Below are 23,764 nucleotides of genomic sequence, written 5' to 3'. Positions count from 1 at the left end.
ACAGGATAAACCCAAGGAGAAACACGCCAAGACACATATTAATCAAACTGTCAAAAATTAAATATAAGGAAAACATATTAAAGGCAGCAAGGGAAAAAAAACAAATAACACACAAGGGAATCCCCATAAGGTTAACATCTGATCTTTCAGCAGAAACTCTGCAAGCCAGAAGGGAGTGGCAGGATATACTTAAAGTCATGAAGGAGAAGAACCTACAACCAAGATTACTCTACCCAGCAAGGATCTCATTCAAATGTGATGGAGAAATTAAAACCTTTACAGACAAGCAAAAGCTGAGAGAGTTCAGCACTACCAAACCAGCTTTACAACAAATGCTAAAGGAGCTTCTCTAGGCAAGAAACACAAGAGAAGGAAAACACCTACAATAACAAACCCAAAACATTTAAGAAAATGGGAATAGGAACATACATATCGATAATTACCTTGAATGTAAATGGATTAAATGCTCCCACCAAAAGACACAGGCTGGCTGAATGGATACAAAAACAAGACCCATATATATGCTGTCTACAAGAGACCCACTTCAGACCTAGAGACACATACAGACTGAAAGTGAGGGGATGGAAAAAGATATTCCATGCAAATGGAAATCAAAAGAAAGCTGGAGTAGCAATTCTCATATCAGACAAAATAGACTTTAAAATAAAGACTATTACAAGAGACAAAGAAGGACACTATATAATGATCAAGGGATCTATCCAAGAGGAAGGTATAACAATTGTAAATATTTATGCACCCAACATAGGAGCACCTCAATACATAAAGCAAGTACTAACAGCCATAAAAGGGGAAATCGACAGCAACACAATCATAGTAGGGGACTTTAACACCCCACTTTCACCAATGGACAGATCATCCAAAATGAAAATAAATAAGGAAACACAAGCTTTAAATGATACATTAAACAAGATGGACTTAATTGATATTTATAGGACATTCCACCCAAAAACAACAGAATACACATTTTTCTCAAGTGCTCATGGAACATTCTCCAGGATAGATCATATCTTGGGTCACAAATCAAACCTTGGTAAATTTAAGAAAATTGAAATCGTATCAAGTATCTTTTCCGACCACAACGCTATGAGACTAGATATCAATTACAGGAAAAGATCTGTAAAAAATACAAACACATGGAGGCTACACAATACATTACTTAATAATGAAGTGATTACTGAAGAAATCAAAGGGGAAATCAAAAAATACCTAGAAATAAATGACAATGGAGATACGACGACCCAAAACCTATGGGACGCAGCAAAAGCAGTGCTAAGAGGGAAGTTTATAGCAATACAAGCCTACCTCAAGAAACAGGAAACATCTCGAATAAACAACCTAACCTTGCACCTAAAGCAATTAGAGAAAGAAGAACAAAAAAACCCCAAAGCCAGCAGAAGGAAAGAAATTATAAAGATCAGGTCAGAAATAAATGAAAAAGAAATGAAGGAAACAATAGCAAAAATCAATGAAACTAAAAGCTGGTTCTTTGAGAAGATAAACAAAATTGATAAACCATTAGCCAGACTCATCAAGAGAAAAAGGGAGAAGACTCAGATCAATAGAATTAGAAATGAAAAAGGAGAAATAACCACTGACACTGCAGAAATACAAAAGATCATGAGAGATTACTACAAGCAACTCTATGCCAATAAAATGGACAACCTGGAAGAAATGGACAGATTCTTAGAAATGCACAAACTGCCGAGACTGAACCAGGAAGAAATAGAAAATATGAACAGACCAATCACAAGCACTGAAATTGAAACTGTGATTAAAAACCTTCCAACAAACAAAAGCCCAGGACCAGATGGCTTCACAGGTGAATTCTATCAAACATTTAGAGAAGAGCTAACACCTATCCTTCTCAAACTCTTCCAAAATATTGCAGAGGGAGGAACACTCCCAAACTCATTCTACGAGGCCACCATCACCCTGATACCAAAACCAGACAAAGATGTCACAAAGAAAGAAAACTACAGGCCAATATCACTGATGAACATAGATGCAAAAATCCTCAACAAAATACTCGCAAACAGAATCCAACAGCACATTAAAAGGATCATACACCATGATCAAGTGGGGTTTATTCCAGGAATGCAAGGATTCTTCAATATACGCAAATCAATCAATGTGATACACCATATTAACAAATTGAAGGAGAAAAACCATATGATCATCTCAATAGATGCAGAGAAAGCTTTCGACAAAATTCAACACCCATTTATGATAAAAGCCCTGCAGAAAGTAGGCATAGAGGGAACTTTCCTCAACATAATAAAGGCCATATATGACAAACCCACAGCCAACATTGTCCTCAATGGTGAAAAACTGAAACCATTTCCACTAAGATCAGGAACAAGACAAGGTTGCCCACTCTCACCACTATTATTCAACATAGTTTTGGAAGTGTTAGCCACAGCAATCAGAGAAGAGAAAGAAATAAAAGGAATCCAAATCGGAAAAGAAGAAGTAAAGCTGTCACTATTTGCAGATGACATGATACTATACATAGAGAATCCTAAAGAGGCTACCAGAAAACTCCTAGAGCTAATCAATGAATTTGGTAAAGTAGCAGGATACAAAATTAATGCACAGAAATCGCTTGCATTTCTATACACTAATGACGAAAAATCTGAAAGTGAAATTAAGAAAACACTCCCGTTTACCATTGCAACAAAAAGAATAAGATATCTAGGAATAAACCTACCTAAGGAGACAAAAGACCTGTATGCAGAAAATTATAAGACACTGATGAAAGAAATTAAAGATGATACAAATAGATGGAGAGATATACCATGTTCCTGGATTGGAAGAATCAACATTGTGAAAATGACTCTACTACCCAAAGCAATCTACAGATTCAATGCAATCCCTATCAAACTACCACTGGCATTTTTCACAGAACTAGAACAAAAAATTTCACAATTTGTATGGAAACACAAAAGACCCCGAATAGCCAAAGCAATCTTGAGAACGAAAAATGGAGCTGGGGGAATCAGGCTCCCTGACTTCAGACTATACTACAAAGCTACAGTAATCAAGACAGTTTGGTACTGGCACAAAAACAGAAATATAGATCAATGGAACAGGATAGAAAGCCCAGAGATAAACCCACACACATATGGTCACCTTATCTTTGATAAAGGAGGCAAGCATATACAGTGGAGAAAAGACAGCCTCTTCAATAAGTGGTGCTGGGAAAATTGGACAGGTACATGTAAAAGTATGAAATTAGAACACTCCCTGACACCATGCACAAAAATAAACTCCAAATGGATTAAAGACCTAAGTGTAAGGCCAGACACTATCAAACTCTTAGAGGAAAACATAGGCAGAACACTCTATGACATACATCACAGCAAGATTCTTTTTGACCCAGCTCCCAGAGAAATGGAAATAAGAACACAAATAAACAAATGGGACCTAATGAAACTTCAAAGCTTTTGCACAGCAAAGGAAACCATAAACAAGACCAAAAGACAACCCTTAGAATGGGAGAAAATATTTGCAAATGAAGCAACTGACAAAGGATTAATCTCCAAGATTTACAAGCAGCTCATGCAGCTCAATAACAAAAAAACGAACAACCCAATCCAAAAATGGGCAGAAGACCTAAATAGACATTTCTCCAAAGAAGATATACAGATGGCCTACAGACACATGAAAGAATGCTCAACATCATTAATCATTAGAGAAATGCAAATCAAAACTACAATGAGATATCATCTCACACCGGTCAGAATGGCCATCATCAAAAAATCTAGAAACAATAAATGCTGGAGAGGGTGTGGAGGAAAGGGAACACTCTTGCACTGTTGGTGGGAATGTAAATTGATACAGCCACTATGGAGAACAGTATGGAGGTTCCTTAAAAAACTACAAATAGAACTACCATACGACCCAGCAATCCCACTACTGGGCATATACCCTGAGAAAACCATAGGTCAAAAAGTGTCATGTACCACAATGTTCATTGCAGCTCTATTTACAATAGCCAGGACCTGGAAGCAACCTAAATGTCCATCGACAGACGAATGGATAAAGAAGATGTGGCACATATATACAATGGAATATTACTCAGCCATAAAAAGAAATGAAATGGAGGTATTTGTAATGAGGTGGATGGAGTTAGAGTCTGTCATACAGAGTGAAGTAAGTCAGAAAGAGAAAAACAAATACAGTATGCTAACACATATATACGGAATCTAAGGAAAAAAAAAAAAAAAAAAGGCCATGAAGAACCTAGTGGCAAGACGGGAATAAAGACACAGACCTACTAGAGAATGGACTTGAGGATATGGGGAGGGGGTGGGGTGAGATGTGATAGGGTAAGAGAGTGTCATGGACATATATACACTACCAAATGTAAAATAGATAGCTAGTGGGAAGCAGCCGCATAGCACAGGGAGATCAGCTCGGTGCTTTGTGACCACCTAGAGGGGTGGGATGGGGAGGGTGGGAGGGAGGGAGATGCAAGAGGGAAGAGAAATGGGAACATATTGTATATGTATAACTGATTCACTTTGTTATAAAGCAGAAGCTAACACACTATTGTAAGGCAATTATACTTCATTAAAGATGTTTAAAAAAAAAAAAAAAATTATAAAGATCAATGGCAATAATAGTACCTGCTTCAGTAAGTTGTTGTAGAGATACATGAAATAATCATGTCAAGCATTTGACTCAGCATTTGGCACATATATACCAAACATGTGCTGGAAAAAAACCTGCTTTTGTAAAATATTTGAAGCCCCTGTTCATGTTAAGTATGTAACGATGCATATTCCCATATACTCTAAATAAATACTCGGGAAAGAGGATTACAAAAACAACGTAATGTTAACATGACCTGATAAACCGGTACAATTTTTTGCCATTATTTTTTTCAAATGAACTTTAAAAAAACACTTCGAACCATCTATATATTTTTTGTAGCAGGTTTGTTGAGTTATAATCAAGACCTTTAGGAGACCTGGGCAGGGGCCGGGGTGGGGGGGAAGTGGGGGGGAGTGGGAGGGAGCAAATAAATTGTTTTGCAATAAAAATTATTTTGCAATAACTAACCCTTACTCAGAAGTAAATGTGCTATTTCCTCAATAAAATAGTAATAGGATTCAGTAAAGAGTGTTTCAGTGTAATTTTTTTAAACATTAAGAACCACCAGGTTTGGCATCTATTTTTACTTAGCTGTGATAGTAAACACAAGGGATCTTCTTTACTGGGCATGAAATTTCCTTGCCAGAAAGTAAATATTGAATGATAACGTAAGGAGCTATAAACACAATTACCTGAGAGATTTTCTAGGAAGTCGTTTTCCCGCCTAAGCCAAATGGATTGAGATGATTAAAAACTAACCTTCTTTCCAAATGGGACAAGGTGAGCATTTTCTCCTAAATCATTCTCCACAACTCTCTACAGCATTTGAAACCTTTCCTTCTCCTTAGAGGTTGAAGTTCAAAACTTTGCCAAACTTTTGTTGTTGTTGTCGTCACCTACGATACATGGAAAGCTCTACCTACAGTATCTGTAACATCTCTCTCAAGTGTCTCAACTCCCAAACCCCGATTTCTGTTTACGGGATCACCATTCCCACAGTTATTCAGGCTTGTAACCTTGGATGGTCTTTTTCTTCTTCCTCTTCATGGCCACATGTCAATCCCATCCAATCACTCCATCCTAATGAGACTACATTTGCGGTGTTTGTCACATATGCCCCCATCTCTCCGTCCCCACAGCCCTCTTCCTAATTGAGTCCCTAAATTCTTATTGCCGGAGCTGAGGCAATAGCTTCGTAACCACCCTCCATCCCACGCCCCAAAGCATCCTCGCCACCGCTACCAACTTCATTTTTACGAAGGACTGTTTTAGTATCACACCCCTGCTCAGAGCCCTTCAGTGGCTCCCCAGGGCCCGTGGACTAAAGTGCTGACTCTCCCCTTGGCTTAGCAGGGGCCTGTCTGCAGTCCTCCTTCACACCCGTAGCCCTCACAGCTGCCTGCCGTGAAGCCAGGGCCAGGCCAGAACTCTCTCCGTGAGTCCAGATCCCAACCTTGATCTTCTCCTGCTACGTTCCTTCCGCTCACGTTTCCTCTCCCCTGACTCCCAGGTGCTTCACTGCTAAAGTCATTTCAGGTCCAACTCAGGTGCCACCTCTTCCCTGATGCCTTTCCAAATTCAAGCCACCACTGTCACCCTCCCTCCTGAGGGCGCAGCACAGGCTCTGAGCCACGCAGACGACAACCTTGCTTGGTTGTAATTCAGGTATTTTAGTACCAGATTCTTCAACAGGGTCAGTGGAGATTTTTGTCTACCTTGTGGGAAGAAATGGGAATGGAAACATTCAAAAGGAGTGAAATCTGAGGTGGAGAAATACCAAATGTATCTCCAGGGTGCTGTGTGGAGGAAAAACAGAGGGTCTTTTCTTGAGTAATCACCTTCAAACCTTTTTTTTTTTTCCCTTCAGGCAATCATTTTCTGTAAGGGCACTGAGGAACAGAGCCTCCAACTCTTGTAAAAGGCACCTTTTATCCTTAGGCGAGGGATCTCTCCTCATCTAATATTTTAGATAAAATGGAAGGTTCTGTTTGGGCTCTGAAAACATCACTGTTCCAAAGCTGCAGGATTTCTGATGAGAGAGTTCCTGGAGAAGTGTTCGGTAGGTAAAAAGAGCATCTTGTGGGCTTCCCTGGTGGCACAGTGGTTAAGAATCCACCTGCCAATGCAAGGGACACGGGTTCAAGCCCTGGTCCGGGAAGATCCCACATGTCGCGGAGCAACTAAGCCCGTGCGCCACAACGACTGAGCCCGTGTGCCACAACTACTGAGCCTGCGCTCTAGAGCCCATGCTCCAGAACAAGAGAAGCCACTGCAATGAGAAGCCCGCGCACCACAATGAAGAGTAGCCCCCGCTCACCACAACTAGAGAGAGCCCACAGCAATGAAGACCCAACGCAGCCAAATATAAATAAATAAATTAAATAATTTTTTTTTTAAAAAGAGCATCTTGTTCCAGGAGGGAACCAGTTACACGGCTACAAGATGGGGACCCGAAATGCCTGAAGACATCGTGGTCCTGTGCGTAGGAAGAACTGAAGGTCCAGCTGCTGCCTGGAGGGTAACACGTTCTGGAGAAAAGGACAAGGTGAGGAAAGACTTTAAATAGGAAACATGTTTGAGAGATTGCTGTGGTCTGGGTGTGTCCCCTCAAAATTGACACGTGAAAATCCTAACCGCCCCAATGATGGTGGTATTAGTAGGTGGGCCCTTTGGGACGTGCTTAGGTCCTGAAGGTAGAGCCCTCAAAATGGGATTAGTGCCGTGTTAAAAGGGCTCCTGAGAGCTCCCTCGCCCCTTCCACCGTGTGAGGACACACCAGAAGGCCCAGCAGTGAACCAGGAAGTGGGCCCTTATGCCACCATGCTGGCACCTTGATCTCGGACCTCCCTTCCTCCAGAACTAATAATTGAGAACTGAGAAATAAATGTTGCTTATAAGCTCCCTAGGCTGTGGTATTTTGTTATAACAGCCTAAATGGACTAAGACAGAGTCTTACCCATTTTTGCCTAATGGCTTCAGGAAAGAATCATGTTCAGACTTAGAAAAAATTATAAAAGGGAAACTTCTATTTGTACCATTTATTAGGTTACAGAAACTCATTCTTCACATTGTTTTAAAATATCTCCTGGATATAGATACATGGAAGACCACAGTGGCAATGGTCATTGTTTGGGGGTAGTGGGATCGCTTTGTTTGTTTCTTTTTTTCTGGCTGTAGTTTTTCACGTTTTCATAACAAATAATGTTAGCCTCTAGGACAGTGGTTCTCAATTCTGGCTGCACCCTATAATCCCTCTGAAGCTTCTCTTTAAAATGCCTAGGCCCACCGTAGCAATCTGGTTAGTCTGTGGTAGGACCCAGCTGTCAGGATTTTTTAAAGCTCCTCTAGTGAATGAGGACCGTGCACTTGGAGTCCTCCTCTTCCACAGCCCACCTCCTTTTACTCTATCCTAAGAAAGAAGATTGTTCAGATTTTTGGGACAGAGTCACAGAGTTTAAATGAGCCTATAAGGAGAAAATCTGCTCTCTTCTTTTTCCTCTGGCTGGCATGATGGGATTTTGCTCCACTGAAATGCAAATTCCCAGCTTATGTGTTCAATGGTGCAAGGCAAACAGGGTGCCTGGGTTCCAGGGCAGTGCCAGTAACCAGCCTGAGGGAAGCTTACCCTCCAAGGAGTCCAGCCCATTTCCCGCTGTTCTGCATGGGTATTTGGAGCTAAAGCCCAACTAAAGAGAATTATTTTGCTACAACTTGATATGCCCATTATTGCCTGGGGTTAAATAAATCTCTCTTAGTAACCCAAGGAGGAAATGACGTAGCTGGGTCAACGGAGGATTCAGGAATTTGTGTCCTTAATCAAATACCATCTAGTATCACCCAGTGAAACCTTGACTTTCGACAAACATGTTTTATTTATGTAATAAAAAATAATTGTAAGATAAAACAAAACTATTTGGGGAATGATTAGCACTGCTCATTTCAGTGATCCAGCAAATAATCCAGGGGAAATCTGTCATTCCCTGGCTGTTGCTAGGACTGTAGTTCACTGGGCAGTTTTTCTGTGAGACAGACTTACTGAAGATGGCCCCGGGAAGAAAATGATAGGGGAGTAAAGGAAGTTTCTGTGATGTTGGTAGAATGTGTGCTAATGAACCAAAGAGCACGAAGGATGAGATACAAGGAGGGTAGGAGGGAATTCCCTGGCAGGCCAGTGGTTAGGACACCATGCTTTCATTGCTGAAGGTGCAGGTTCAATCCCCAGTTGGGGAACTAAGATCCCGCAAGCTGCGAGGCACGGCCAAACAATAGAAAGAAACATAATAATTTACAGAAAAAAAAAGGAGGGTAGGAAAACGTGCTTTAGTCAAGAGATGATTAAGGTATGGAGGTGAAGTAAATATTGCACAGAACAGTCCAGGCTCTGAGCTGGCAAACAACTCAATAGACAGCGGAGCCCGTTGCTTAAATACTAAGCCCAAAATTGCCTACCACTGTTTCGATACCAAAGACCCAACCTACTATCACAAAATCTAGACAGTTATCTGAGGTTTCTGTTTGGCTAGAATTCTGAGAAGCCAAAAATAGCTGAATATGGCCCATCAGCCTGAAGTTGAGAATTTTCGTGGATTCCAAATGTCCAGTGAATACTTCTGACCTGTATGTGTCGTGCTTATATGACTTCTTTCATTTATATTTTTCAGGCCAACCTACTTTCCTCCACATAATTTCTCAGCAATCTTTTTGATTTTTTATGTTCAATAATAATAATAATGAAAATAATGTTACCATTTATTAGACATTAGTATAATATAGCACCATCTTAGGTACTTTACAGATATTCGTCTACTCTTAGGACTGCTGTGAAGTAGGTGTTATTATCTTCATTTTGAAGATGAAACCCAGAGAGGCTTAAATAACTTGTCTACAGTCAAAAGTTAGTAACATAGGGACTTCCCTAGTGGTCCAGTGGTTAAGACTCCACGCTGCCAATGCAGGGGGCCCAGGTTCGATCCCTGGTCGGGGAAATAAGATCCCACATGCCACGCGGTGAGGCAAAAAATAAATAAATAAAAGTCAGTAACATAATCAGACTTACATACCTCTAGTAAACAAATATTAATCCAACTTATTAATTGCAGCAGCCAGAGCAATTTCTTTGAATTAAATTAATGAATGCAATCTTCTCCATCATATTGGAATCATAATCTCCAGAAAACTGGAAAGAAACCCAAAGATTTCCCAATAAATCAAAAATGAATAGAGTATTAGCAAAATCATTTCAACTGGTTTTGAAAATTGAGACCCAAAGAGAAAAAATAACTTTCCCCAATGTCACGTACAAAATGATGTATGTCAGATGATATGCATATTTTAACCTTCCCAACAACCCAATGAGATACATATTAATATCCCCATTTTAGAGGCTCCAGAAGAGTTGAATAAACCTGTCCAAGGTCACAGAACTACTAAGCATGGGAGTTTGAATTCAAATCTACAATTACCTGACTCTAACGTTTGAGTTCTTAACTGCTGCACTGTAATGTCTCACAAATAGTTAATTACAGAACAAATGTTCAAATCAGAGGAAAGATAAGTTTACTACAAAATTAGGGTTTTGTGTACGGAAAAAGTGAAACATTTAGGGAAAAACATTTCTCTTTTCTACACCCAGTCACACAAAGGAGCCCTGTGAGCTTGACGGGGTTATGCTATGAGGCTCGCCAAGGTCAACGGCCCCCAGGATACCCCCAAGATCAGATGAGTCAGAGAAATAAGGAAGGTGGAGGGGAAGAAACTCATTACTCAGTAGATTTCATTGTCGGCTTCCTAAAACTAAGATTCAAAGTTTAAAGTAGCAAACACGTTAAAAAGAGGAGGTCGAAACTTCAGGCCTCCAGGTAACTGCAAACTCTCCCCCCTCCACCCACATCTAGAAGTAAAAGAGGCAGGGAGGCTTAGAGATAACAAGGCTGGTGTCTGATATTGTTATTGTTGTTTGGCTGTTTTTCTTATTGTTTTTAAAACCCCGCATGTGATGAGGAAAGTAATGATTAACTATAGACAAAATAGAAAACATGGCTGTTCTTCATCGATTTCTATTTTAAAAACATAGCTTCTATCCCAAATGAGGTGCTGGTACAGTTTTTTGAAGATTACTGTGAATGCCCTTGAGAAGCATATATCAGAGGAAGCAGACTTTTTTGTCAACGCCTGAATGTCTGAATTCCAATAATGAACAATTTGGATGTGAATTCAAAGGGAGTTTATAATGTCAAGAGAAAATAGTTCTGCAGTAATGCAAGGGAGCCCTGAAAACCTGCTTCCCAAAGGATTTATCCCGCTTCTGATGCAAGGTTAAATGAGGAGTTGATGAAATTCTGACTTAGGATGCTGAAAAAAAAGTAAAATTCAGACTCTACAGTTCTCCCCATTTCCTTCTAAACTAAATTAGCTACTCTTTTCGGTGCAATGATTTCTTTTTTTTAGTTCTAGAATTTTTTTAAAAATCATAATTGTATATACTAAAAACAAAGACTATAGGCAGTACTCTGTTTGCCGTGCTAGTTTGGTGAATTTTATATCTTTTTATTTTCAGTCACTGCTCTGAAATTAGGCATTCCATCCAGCTTCACCAGATTGCAAATTCTCCACAATACAAGAGTAGAAAAATGGTAAAACTTGTCCCTGATTCAAAATCCTCTTTGAAAAGTGATATTAAGAATACTGAATCATTTGGTAAGTAGAAACGAAATACAATTTCCATTGCCTGCAGAATATGATGTACCACCTGAAAATGAAAGTATAACTGACTTGACTCTTGGATTCACTTGAAAATGCTGCAGACAGCTTATTTCAATTCTCTGTTACCCATTTCAAGGCTAAATCAATGTAATATCTTGACTTTAATGCTAAGCACAGAAAAAAAAAAAAAAAGGACCTATTTATTTGGGTGTTTGGACAAAGGGACAGAGAGAAATTGCCCCACCCCTAATCTCCTCATACTGGTCTTCAAATGAGAGTTTCATGACCTGAGACTTCTTACTTGGTACAGATAGGAGTGAAAACACATAAGAAGTTATGGCTGTTTGTTCTCTCTTCTTGAGTTTGATCCTGACCAGGGAGACATAGTTTCTTGGCTTGTTATTTGGAGGAAGTCTTAGGGCCTAACTGGATCTCAAAGAGAATGTGGGCAAGTCAGATGTGCAAGAAAGAAGCCCCATCTCCTGGCTGCCCTTGTAAGTCTTCTTACAGTAAACTTCTCTTCCACAAAAACATTTGACATTCATAGTCACAAGCATTATTTTGGGGAGGATACTTTCTATTATATAATTGTAGCATCATACTACAAATTTCTCAGAACTATATGCACAAAATCTAGGAATGCATTTGCAGTGGTGACCTCATCAAGATTCATATTTTATTATTTCTAAAAATTATGCAGTGATTTCATGAACATGGCAATGATGCATTAGGCTTCTATTTCTTCCATGAATCCTATAGCTTGTGATATATTACTCTCTAGTTCAGTTCACCAAGATTTTGTAAAAATGTTTAAAGTATTAGCTCTGAATCAGATGGAGTTTTTATAAGTCAGAAAAAACTTAATTAACCTAAAGGATATATCAGTTAATTCTTTTGAATTTCCCTTGTAACTCATGTGTATTCTCCTTTTTCTATACACATTCATCATGCAGCTCCATATGCCAAAGAGATGGAAAAATATAGCAGGCAAGAATTTTTTTTTTAACATCTTTATTGGAGTATAATTGCTTTACAATGGTGTGTTAGTTTCTGCTTTATAACAAAGTGAATCAGCTATACATATACATATATCCCCATATCTCCTCCCTCTTGCGTCTCCCTCCCATCCTCCCTATCCCACCCCTCTAGGTGGTCACAAAGCACCGAGCTGATCTCCCTGTGCTATGCAGCTGCTTCCCACTAGCTATTTTACATTTGGTGTTGTATATATGTCCATGCCACTCTCTCACTACGTCCCAGCTTACCCTTTCTCCTCCCCGTGTCCTCAAGTCCATTCTCTACATCTGCATCTTTATTCCTGTCCTGCCCCTAGGTTCTTCAGAACCATTTTTTTTTTTTAGATTCCATATATATATGTTAGCATACCGTATTTGTTTTTCTCTTTCTGACTTACTTCACTCTGTATGACAGACTCTAGGTCCATCCACCTCACTACAAATCATTCAATTTCACTTCTTTTTATGGCTGAGTAATATTTCATTGTATATATGTGCCACATCTTCTTTATCCATTCATCTGTCAATGGACACTTAGGTTGCTTCCATGTCCTGGATACTGTAAATAGAGCTGCAATGAACATTGTGGTACAAGACTCTTTTTGAATTATGGTTTTCTCAGGGTATATGCCCAGTAGTGGGATTGCTGGGTCGTTTGGTAGTTCTATTTTTAGTTTTTTAAGGAACCTCCATACTGTTCTCCATAGTGGCTGTATCAATTTACATTCCCACCAACAGTGCAAGAGGGTTCCCTTTTCTCCACACCCTCTCCAGCATTTTATTGTCTGTAGATTTTTTGATGATGGCCATTCTGACTGGTGTGAGGTGATACCTCGTTGTAGTTTTGATTTGCATTTCTCTAATTAGTGATGTTGAGCATCCTTTCATGTGTTTGTTGGCAATCTGTATATCTTCTTTGGAGGACTGTCTATTTAGGTCTTCTGCCCATTTATGGATTGGATTGTTTGTTTTTTTGATATTGAGCTGCATGAGCTGCTTGTAAATTTTGGAGATTAATCCTTTGCCACTTGCTTCATTTGCGAATATTTTCTCCCATTCTGAGGGTTGTCTTTTCGTCTTGTTTATGGTTTCCTTTGCTGTGCAAAAGCTTTGAAGTTTCATTAGGTCCCATTTGTTTATTTTTGTTTTTATTTCCATTTCTCTAGGAGGTGGGTCAAAAAGGATCTTGCTGTGATTTACGTCATGGAGTGTTCTGCCTATGTTTTCCTCTAAGAGTTTTATAGTGTCTGGCCTTACATTTAGGTCTTTAATCCATTTTGAGTTTATTTTTGTGTATGGTGTTAAGGAGTGTTCTAATTTCATTCTTTTACATGTAGCTGTCCAGTTTTCCCAGCACCACTTATTGAAGTCTTTTCTCCATTGTATATTCTTGCCTCCTTGATCAAAAATAAGGTGACCATATAGCAGGCAAGAATTTTTAAAGTAATTTTATTCAACAATCTCATTTGGAAGGCAATTGAGAGGGGTGCAGAGAAACTCAGCCTCCAGGTTTCCTGACACCAGGTCTGCAGTTACGCACAAAGGGACTTACAGTATTCATAAAGATGGTGTCTTATGCAAAAAAAGAAAAAGAATAAGAAAAGAAAAGAAAGGCAGTGGCACAGACGATGTTCTGTATATCCTTGACAGAACTTAGGAACATCCTCTATTTGGGGAGGCTGAACTCCTCATTATGAATGCAGTTTGGGGAGGACTGAGACTACAGCCAATTATTAATACGCATCATAGCCAGACCAGGCTCTTTCACAGGTAAGCTGCCCAAGTTGTGATAATCTTCTATAACCTCACCTTTAACTATTTAACAAATATTTCATGAATACTCATTTGAAGGGACAGCAAATGACTAGCCTGACCAGTGGGCCCACATGTTTCCATCCAGCTCTGCAATATTTGAGACCACTTCCTGTACCAGGGACCAAAAATAGAGTTGGGATGTAACTTTACCCAGCCATCTAATAACTTCCCATCAGACCTTCTTCCATAGATTTGAGTCACATAAACAAATGTAATGGATATTTTTTAAATTTTCTGAGAATTTAAAAGACATGGAAAAGGAATGGGAGACAAAACAGATTAGGGATATAAATATAACAGAACAACTGATAGGCTTTGTCTTTGCTGATCTGATGTGAATAAATTACTTTCTTTTGTATCATATGGGCATGATATATTAATACAAGGGAAGCAAAGTCATAATTTACATATAAGAAGAGTGACATCAACATTATGGTGGCATAAGATGTCCTTCACCGCTGCCCCCATAACAACAGTTCAGCATCCATCCTTGAATAAAGGCACCTTTGAGGGAGTTGTGGGATCCAGCACCATATACCAAAGGACCCAGGAGAAATCTCACCCACCAGTGCCTCAGGCAATAGGTAGACAGACCTTGATCCTGACTGTGGATCCTGCAGTGGCCTGTAAACTGCTCCAGGCCTCTGGGCTGTGGTCCAGGAGCCCCTGGAAAACACTAACTTAGACAGTCACCCATGGATGGGAGGGCCTTTGTGGAAGTCCAGGTTTCCAGAGAAGAAATTCCAGCACACCACTGGAGCAAAAAAATAAGAGTTTGGATACATTAGAGTAGGAAGTTAGTAAAGATTGGAGGAGATGACTGCTACTTCAAATGTGAAGACAACAATGTAATATTCAAGGAACATGAAAAAGTCAAGCTAACATGACATCACCAAAGGATCACAATAATCCTCCTGTAACCAAACCCAAACATATGGAGATCTGCAATTTACTATATAAATAATTCAAAATAGCTGTTTTAAGGAAATTTAATAAGCTACAAATAAACACAGAAAAACAATTCAACAAAACAGGAAAACAATACACAAACACAATTAGAAGTTAAACAAAGAGAGAGAAATAATAGTAATTTTAAAAAGAACCAAATAGAAATTCTGGAGCTAAAGAATACAACGAATGAAATGAAAAATATAATGGAGAACACCAACAGCAGACTTGCTCAAGCAGAAGAAAGAACCTATTAGACTGAAGACAGGAACTTTTAAATTATCCAGTCAGAGGAGAACAAAGGAAAAAGAATGAAAATGTGAAGAAAACCTTTGTGATCTAAGGGATACCATCAAAAGAACCAATTTGCGGGACTTCCCTGTTGGTCCAGTGGGTAAGACTCCGCGCTCCCAATGCAGGGGGCCAGGTTCGATCCCTGGTCAGGGAACTAGATCCCGCATGCATGCTGCAACTAAGAGTTTGCATGCCACAACTAAGAAGTCCGCATGCTGCAACTGAAGATCCCACATGCCTCAATTAAGACCCAGCGCAGCCAAAATAAATAAATAAATATTTAAAAAACAGAACCAATTTGCAAATTATTGGGGTTCCAGAGGAGAGGAGAGATATAAGGGGACAGAAAGTTTATTTAAAGAAATAATGGCTGAGAACTTCCAAAATCTGGGAAGAGATGGATATACAAGTTCATGAAGCTCATAGGTCACCAAACAAAATCAACTTAAAGCAATCCTCTCCAAGACACATTGTGATAAAACTTTCAAAAACCAAAGACATAGAGAGAATCTTAAAAGCAGCAAGAGAAGAAAAGCTTATACCTTGCAAAGGAACCCCCATGAAGCTATCAGCAGATTTCTCAGCAGAAATCTTACAGGCCAGGAGAGAGTGAGACGATATATTTATTCAAAGTGCTGAAAGAAAAAAAATTCCAGCCAGTTTTTACCCAGCAAAACTGTCCTTCAGAAATGAAGGTGAGATAATGACTTTCCCAGGCAAATAAAAGCTGAGGGAATTCATCACCACTAGACCTGCCTTATCAAAAATGCTGAGAGGAGTTCTTCAAGTGAAATGAAAGGATGCTAATCAGTAACATGAAAATATACCAAACATTGGTAAAGGTAAGTATATAGTCAAATTCAGAATACTTTAATACTGTAATATGGTGAAGTGTTAACCACTGAATGCTAATTAAAAGGTGAAGGGCAAGAGTATTAAAAATAACTATAGCTACAATAATTTGTTAATGTATTCACAATATAAAAAGAGGTGAATTGTGACATCAAAAACATAAAAGGATGGCAATAAAAGGGTAGAGTTTTTGTATGCAAAATTAAGTTTCTGTTAGCATAAAATATAGTTATATCTATAAGATGTTTCAAATAAACCTCATAGTAAAAATAAAGCAAAAACCTATAGCAGATTCACAAAAGAAAAAGAGGGAATCAAAGCATACCACTATAGAAAATCATCAATTCGCAAAGGAAGGCAGCAAGAGAGAGAGAAAAGAATTACAAAACAGTCAGAAAATAATCAGTAAGTTAGCATTAGTAAGTCCTTACCTACCAATAATTACTCTAAATGTTAATGGATTAAATTCTCCAATCAGAAGTCTTAATATGGCTGAATGGATTAAAAAACACACAACCCAACTATAGGCTGCCTACAAGAGACTCATGTCAACTTTAAGGACTTACACAGTCTCAATATCAAGGGATGGAAAAAGATATTCCATGCAAATGGAAACCAAAAAAAAAAAAAAAAAAAAAAGCATAAATAGCTATACTTATAGCAAACAAAATAGACTTTAAGCCAAAAACAATAACAAGACACAAAGAAGGTCATTATATAATGATAAAGGGGCCAATTCATCAAGAAGAGATAATGGTCATAAATATATATGCACCCAACATTGGAGCACCTGAATATATTAAGCAAAGACTAACAGACCTGAGGGAGTAATAAACAACAACACAAAAATAGTAGGGGACTTCAATACCCCACTTTCAGTAATGGATAGATAATCCAAACAGAAAATCAACAAGGAAATATTAGACTTGTACCATATTTTAAAACAATTGGGGCTTCCCTGGTGGCGCAGTGGTTGAGAGTCTGCCTGCTAATGCGGGGGACACGGGTTCGAGCCCTGGTCTGGGAGGATCCCACGCGCCGTGGAGCAGCTGGGCCCATGAGCCACAATTACTGAGCCTGCGCGTCTGGAGCCTGTGCTCCGCAACAGGAGAGGCCGCGATAGTGGGAGACCCACGCTCCGCAATGAAGAGTGGCCCCCACTCGCCGCAACTAGAGAAGGCCCTCACACAGAAACGAAGACCCAACACAGCCAAAAATAAATTAATTAATTAATTAATAATTTAAAAAAAAAAAAACAATTGGACCTAACAGACATATACAGACCATTTCATCCAACGGCAGAGAGTACACATTCTCAGGTGCACAAGCAACATTCTTCAGGATAGATCATTTTATAGGTTACAAAACAAGTCTTAGCAAATTTAAGATTGAAATCATACCAAGTATCTTTTCTGACAACAATGGTATTAAACTAGAGTTCAACAATAGGAGGAAAGTTGAAAAATTCACAAATATGTGGAAATTAAACAACCCACTTGTACAACAAATGGGTCAAAGAAAAAAATCAAAAGGGAAATCAAAAAATATTTGGAAACAAATGAAAATGAATGCACAACGATGGAATGCTGCAAAAGCACATCTAAGAGAGAAGTTTATAGAGATTAATGCCTACTTTAAGAAAAAAAAGAAAGATCTCAAATAAACAAGCTAATTTTACACTTCAAGGAACTAGAAAAAGACAAAACTAAGCCCAAAATTAGCCTGTGGAAAGAAATAAAGATCAGAGCAGAAAGAAATTAAATAGACCAGAAAAACAATAGAAAATATCAATGAAACTGAGCTAGTTTTTTTTAAAGATAAACAAAATTAACAAACTTTTAGCTAAACTAAGAAAAAAAGAGACAAATAAATAACATCATAAATGAAAACGGACACACTACAAGAGATACCACAGCAATATAAAGGATCATAAAGACTACTAGGAACAATTATACACCAACAAGTTGGATAACCTAGAAGAAAATAAATAAATTTCTAGAAATAAACAACCTACCAAGACTGGATCATAAATAAATAGAAAATCTGAGCAGACCAATAACAAGTAAATAGATTGAATCAATAATCCATAAAGCCCTCCCCTCCAAAAACAAAACAAAACAAAACAAAAATTAAATGGGTCCACAGGTGAATTCTACCAAACATTTAAAGAAGAATTAACACCAATGCTTCTCAAACACTTTCAAAAACTTGAAGAGGAGGGGACACTCCCAAACTCACTTTCTGAGGCCAGCATTACCCTGATACCAAAGCTAGATGAGGACACTAGAAGAAAACTATAGACCAATATCCTGATGAATATAGATGAACCAATTCTCAACAAAATATTAGCAAATTCAACCAAATTTGAATTCAACAGCACATTGAAAAGATCATACACCATGACGAAGTGGGATTTACTGGGGATGCAAGTATTGTGCAACTTCGGCAAATCAATCAATGTGATGACATTAATAAAATTAAGGATAAAAATCATATGATCATCTCAATAGATGCATAAAAAGCATTTGACAAAATTCAACATCCATTCATGATTTAAAAAAACTTTCAACAAGTAGGTATAGAGGGAAATTACCTCATCATAATAAGGGCCACAAATGACAAGCCCACAGCTAACATCATACTCAACAATGAAAAGCTGAAAGTTTTTCCTCTAAGATCAGGAGCAAGACAAGGATACCCACTCTTACCACTTTTATTCAATGTGGTATTGGAAGTCCTATCCAGAGCAATTAGGCAAGAAAAAGAAATCATCCAAAGATTCATTCACACATGTCTGGTGTTGATGCTGGCCATTGGTCACAGGTTGAGAAGCATCCTAGGCTTCCTTACAAAACCAGCTCTGGGTTCTGAGGGTAAGATCATGGGGGGATGGGCAGAAGGAGCTGTCTCCTTTCTATGACGTAGCCTCAGAAGTCACATGGGACCCTTTCAGCCATACTCCATTGGGGCAGCTGGGACAATTTGTGACTGTCCCCACCCTCCCCTGACTCAAGAAGAGAGAATGCAACCTCCAGTAGCCCCATCTCTTGGTGGGAGGAGTGTCAGTCGTATTGTAAGAAGAGCAGTGGGATGGGATCGAATACATAAGAGCAGCCACCAACAGGAAATACAATTCCCCACAACCTTACATTCTGGTAAGGATTTTAGGATGAGCCCTGAATTTGGTCAACACCAGGAAACACATCTCCTCTTAGGACTCCATAGGCCATCAGAGAAGGGAAGGATCAGAGATCGTTTCTGCCTAGGGATCAAGGCAGCCTTCAAAGAGGAAGCAGTATTTGAGTTTTATCCTGATTGGGCAGAATTTCAATTCATTTATTTGCTGTGCCTACTTGGTGTATGGAGAGTAGCATCCTAAGTGAAGAATGTAATAGAAAATTCTACTTCCAAAAGCACGTAGCTGACAGTGATCTCTAGAAAGGGGGTCAGGACGTCTTCAGTGGTGCCCTGCCTATTAGCACTCTTGCTTCTCTCCTTTCACTGTCCTATTCCGTCTCGTGTTGCTGGAGGCTTACAGTGCTGCAGAAATCGTGAATCATACTTTCCCGACTGCCCTTCAGTCTCTACTCCAACAGATAGCAGGACCCTGGAACACGTATCACTAGGGAATTTGGGGACCAAGCTAAAAACTGTTTTATATTACTAAGGAGAAAAAATTATAGAAAACACACTGAATGAAATGAAACAGTCCATTTGTAGACCATTGCGTTGCCATTTTTTTAATCTTCAAAGAGACCAAATTTCTTTGTGAATTCAAGTATTCGAAATATATAGAAGCAAATATTTTTATAATTTCTATTTTGTTTTATTTCACTCTTTCCTGTTCTTTATCTCTCCATCTCCATGTGATTCCAAAGGAAATAGAGATCACACGCTTTTACTTGTTGATAAGGAAATGCATGGAAAATTTAAATGAGATTTACAGTAATTAATAATTGGACCAAAGAAACTAGGACTGTCAAAGTCATGATTATGATTTTTTAAATCCCATCAATTATTCTGTCTCTGAGCAAGTGAAACGTTCAACGCACTAGGGCACTGCTTTTTTTTTTTTAATAGCTCCAGCTCTTACATTTTATTACAGAACTTATTAAAGTAGGATATGCCCCAGATTTATACATCAGCAGTTCAGCAAAGAAATGTTCACTGCTTTTAACCCCATACACATGTAAAATAACTGACTTTGGGAACTCATTGAAAATTCCAAGCCTCATCTCTGATAATGAAAAATTGACCATAATTCAACTGTGGTTTCTTTTAGCATATATATGATTAGCTTATAACTTTAGGCTTGCCTTAAAAGTAGATCATCAAATACCTTGTCAGTTAAGGACTTTGTACATTTTAGTTCTAATGGAGGATCAAGGCCTGGTTATTTAAAAACATAGTGATTTCAAGAGACTAAGAATTTCATAGGGTGAAGACATTAATTTTCTAGGTTGGAGAATATTTTTTAACACAGAAATAGAATGGCCTTAAACTGCCACTTCTCCCTTCTGAAGCTCTTTAGAACTGGATCAGAGACAAAGTTCAGATACAATGAAATTTAGATACACCAGCTCATCAGGTTTAAGCAGACTCAGAGACCTCACCACTGTGAGGAAAACCCTAGATAGTCGTTCTGTCATCTCCCCTCTGCTTAGAAGCAGTATTCTGTGATTCACATAAAGATTTAAAAGTATAGAATTATTTCTACGTGTGATCTAAGAAGTTGAAGGAAACCACATATGTATTCGTATGGTGATATCTAGGGTAAAACCACACTATCGAAGGAATATAAGAATCTACAATAAAACTAGTTGATAAGAATTTCAAATTATTAGAAGTGTGGGTTGAACCACCAATAGTGACAAGACCTACTTGATATCTCCATTCATGTGGAAAAAGGAAACTGGGGCATCTGAGTGCCCTGAGAACAGGAGAATTAAAAATCACCAAGAGCAACTCCCTAAGCCCAGCGGCAAAACAGTCAGGGGCTCTGCAAATTCTGATTCACAGGTGAGAGCAAGTGCACATAGGACATTTTCCAGGATAGACCATATATTAAGCCATAAACAAACCTCAACGTGTTTTAAAGGATTGAAATCATGCAGTGTTATTTCCTCTGATCACAATGGAGTGAAATAGGAAATTTAAAATGAAAAAAAATTTTGCAAACTCACAGATATTTGGAAAGTAAACAACATACTACTAAATAATCAATGGATCAAAGAAAAAATCAAAAGGGAAATTAGAAAATACTTTGAGAAGAATGAAAATGAAGACATACGTAGTACTACAACTTATGGAATGTAGCTAAAGGAATGCTTAGAGGGAAATTCATAGCTGCAAATGCCTACCTTAAAAGAAAAAGAAAGATTTTTAAATCCACAACCTAGCCTTTCACCTTAAGTCACTAGAGAAAGAAGAGAAAATTGAGCACAAAGCAAGCAGAAGATAGGAAATAATAAGAATTAGTGCTAAAAGTAATAAAATAGAGATTAGAAAAACAATAAAGAAAAATCAGCAAAACCAAATGTTGGGTTTTTTTTTAAAAGATCAAAAAATTGCCAAAACTTTAGTTAGATTAATTAAGAAAAAAAGAAAGAAGACTCAAAGTATTAAAATCATAAAATGAAAGAGGGAACATTACTACAAATATTACATAAATAAAAAGAATTACTGTGTAAAGGAATACTATGAACAACTGTATGCCAACAAATTAGGTAACTTAGATGAAATGGATACATTCCAAGAAAAACGCAAACTATCAAAACTGACTCAAAAAAAATAGAAAATCTGAATAGACCTGTAGTAAGTAAAGAGATTGAATTAATCAAAAAGTAATCAAAAAAAAAACTTCCCACAATAAAAAGCTCAGGACTAGAAGCCTTCACTGATGACTTCTACCAAATGTTTGAAGAAGAATTAATACCAGTTCTTTACAATAACTTCCAAAACATAAAGGAGGGGAAAAGAAACACTTCCCAACTCATTTTTGCCTATCATACATCTGATAAGGGACTTGTTTCGAGAACACATAAGAACTCTTAGTATAACCGAAAGTGGGGTCCGGCTGCTCACCACTCAAAAGGCAATAAAGAGGCCAAGGTTGGTGGAAAGGAGAGTTTGCTTTCTTTTGGATGCTGGCAACTGGGGTGGGGAAGAGGAGGACTCCTGTCCAAAGGCCAACACCTTCCCGGCAACAACCAGGGGGCAAGAGCTTTTACAGGTGCAGGGAGGGGCTATGCGCAGAAACAGCACAGTCAGCTCTGACAGTCATCTTGAAATTGGTCACGTGGTGGTCTGATCGGCGTCATCTTGATTGTTTTAACTACAGTTAATTTTCGGTTCCAGGGTCGGTCTGTTCCCATTTACTTGAGGCCAGTTCTCAGAATTGTGGCAGCTCATGTCATGGCTACAGTCTGCTCATCATGCAGTTAACTTCTTCCACCTGATGGGGGTTTCAGTATCTACAAGACAGCTCACAGGATACGGCTCAGAATATTATCTATAGCCCTTGAGGAGCAACTAAAGGTCCTTGACTTTGCTTAATGACTAAACTGTTATTACTTGGTCTCCTTTGACTGTTTTCTTTTGTTTCTGCATTTTCTCACTTCTCTGATTAAATTTTATAGTAATGGCTCAAAGAGGGCGTGGTCAGCTCATGGACGTTCTTCTGATTGGTCAGTGATGAGGTAAGTGGGAGTCGGCATCATCAACCTTCTGGTTCCAACCTGTCTGGGGTCTCCGTGCTTGTGGGCAGCACACAGCTAACTTCTCCCACCTGGTGGGGGTCTCAGTACCTGCAAAACAGCTCAGAGATATTGTTGTGTATTTCTTGAGGGAGGACAGGGACCCTGCCCCAAGGCTGCACTATTGTTTCTTTTTTTTTTTTCCTTTGAATTTATTTGTTTATTTATTTATTTATTTATTTTAGACATCTTTATTGGAGTATAATTGCTTTACAATGGTGTGTTAGTTTCTGCTTTATAACAAAGTAAATCAGTTATACATATACATATGTGCACTATTGTTTCTTTTGATTGTTCCTCCCTTGTCTGGCATCCCCTCCCTTCCCTAATTAGCAACTGTTTGAATCTGCTTGTCAGAACTCAGGGAAGGTCCTGGAGGCTGAACAAGCCTATTTCCTGTAATCAAGAAACAGGGGACACAGAAAGGCTTTTGTGCCCAGGAGCCCCCCCAGGGTCCTGCTCAGTATCAGTCAGAATTGAGGACCACCTTCCTTGGTGTAGGACTTCTAGCCTCCTCAGTTCTAGAATGGTTCTTAAACCACAGTGATACAGATTCCAGTTCTGTTCTCATGGCATTTCTTCTCTCTCCCAGGGCTAGACCACCTCCCTGTCCTCTGGGTCTTATGTCCCAAACCAGGCAGAATTCATACTTTCCTCTGTGACACATTTGCTTTCATATCCCCTCCCAGACATAAACGATCTGATAGGCTAGTCCCCGTGTATTGGTAGTGACAGCCAAATCTCACTGTGTTGCCTTCAGACTTA

General features: G+C 38.7%; 1 long non-coding RNA gene across 5 annotated transcripts in view; it reads right to left on the bottom strand.

Moving 5' to 3' along the window:
• LOC132351943 (uncharacterized) overlaps nt 1-23,764 on the bottom strand; it is a 127,200-nt gene that overhangs the window by 22,566 nt on the left and 80,870 nt on the right. For 4 of the 5 annotated variants that reach the window (XR_009498539.1, XR_009498542.1, XR_009498543.1 and 1 more), the window contains one exon: nt 9,678-9,793. The exons of the other annotated variant lie outside the window; for it this stretch is intronic. This is a non-coding gene — a long non-coding RNA (uncharacterized LOC132351943). The remainder of the gene's footprint in view (nt 1-9,677; nt 9,794-23,764) is intronic. 5 annotated transcript variants of the gene reach the window in all.

This window comes from Balaenoptera ricei, chromosome 17 (genome assembly GCF_028023285.1).
Source record: "Balaenoptera ricei isolate mBalRic1 chromosome 17, mBalRic1.hap2, whole genome shotgun sequence".
NCBI classification, from domain to species: Eukaryota; Metazoa; Chordata; class Mammalia; order Artiodactyla; family Balaenopteridae; genus Balaenoptera; species Balaenoptera ricei.
This window is presented reverse-complemented; position numbering and strand designations above follow the sequence as displayed.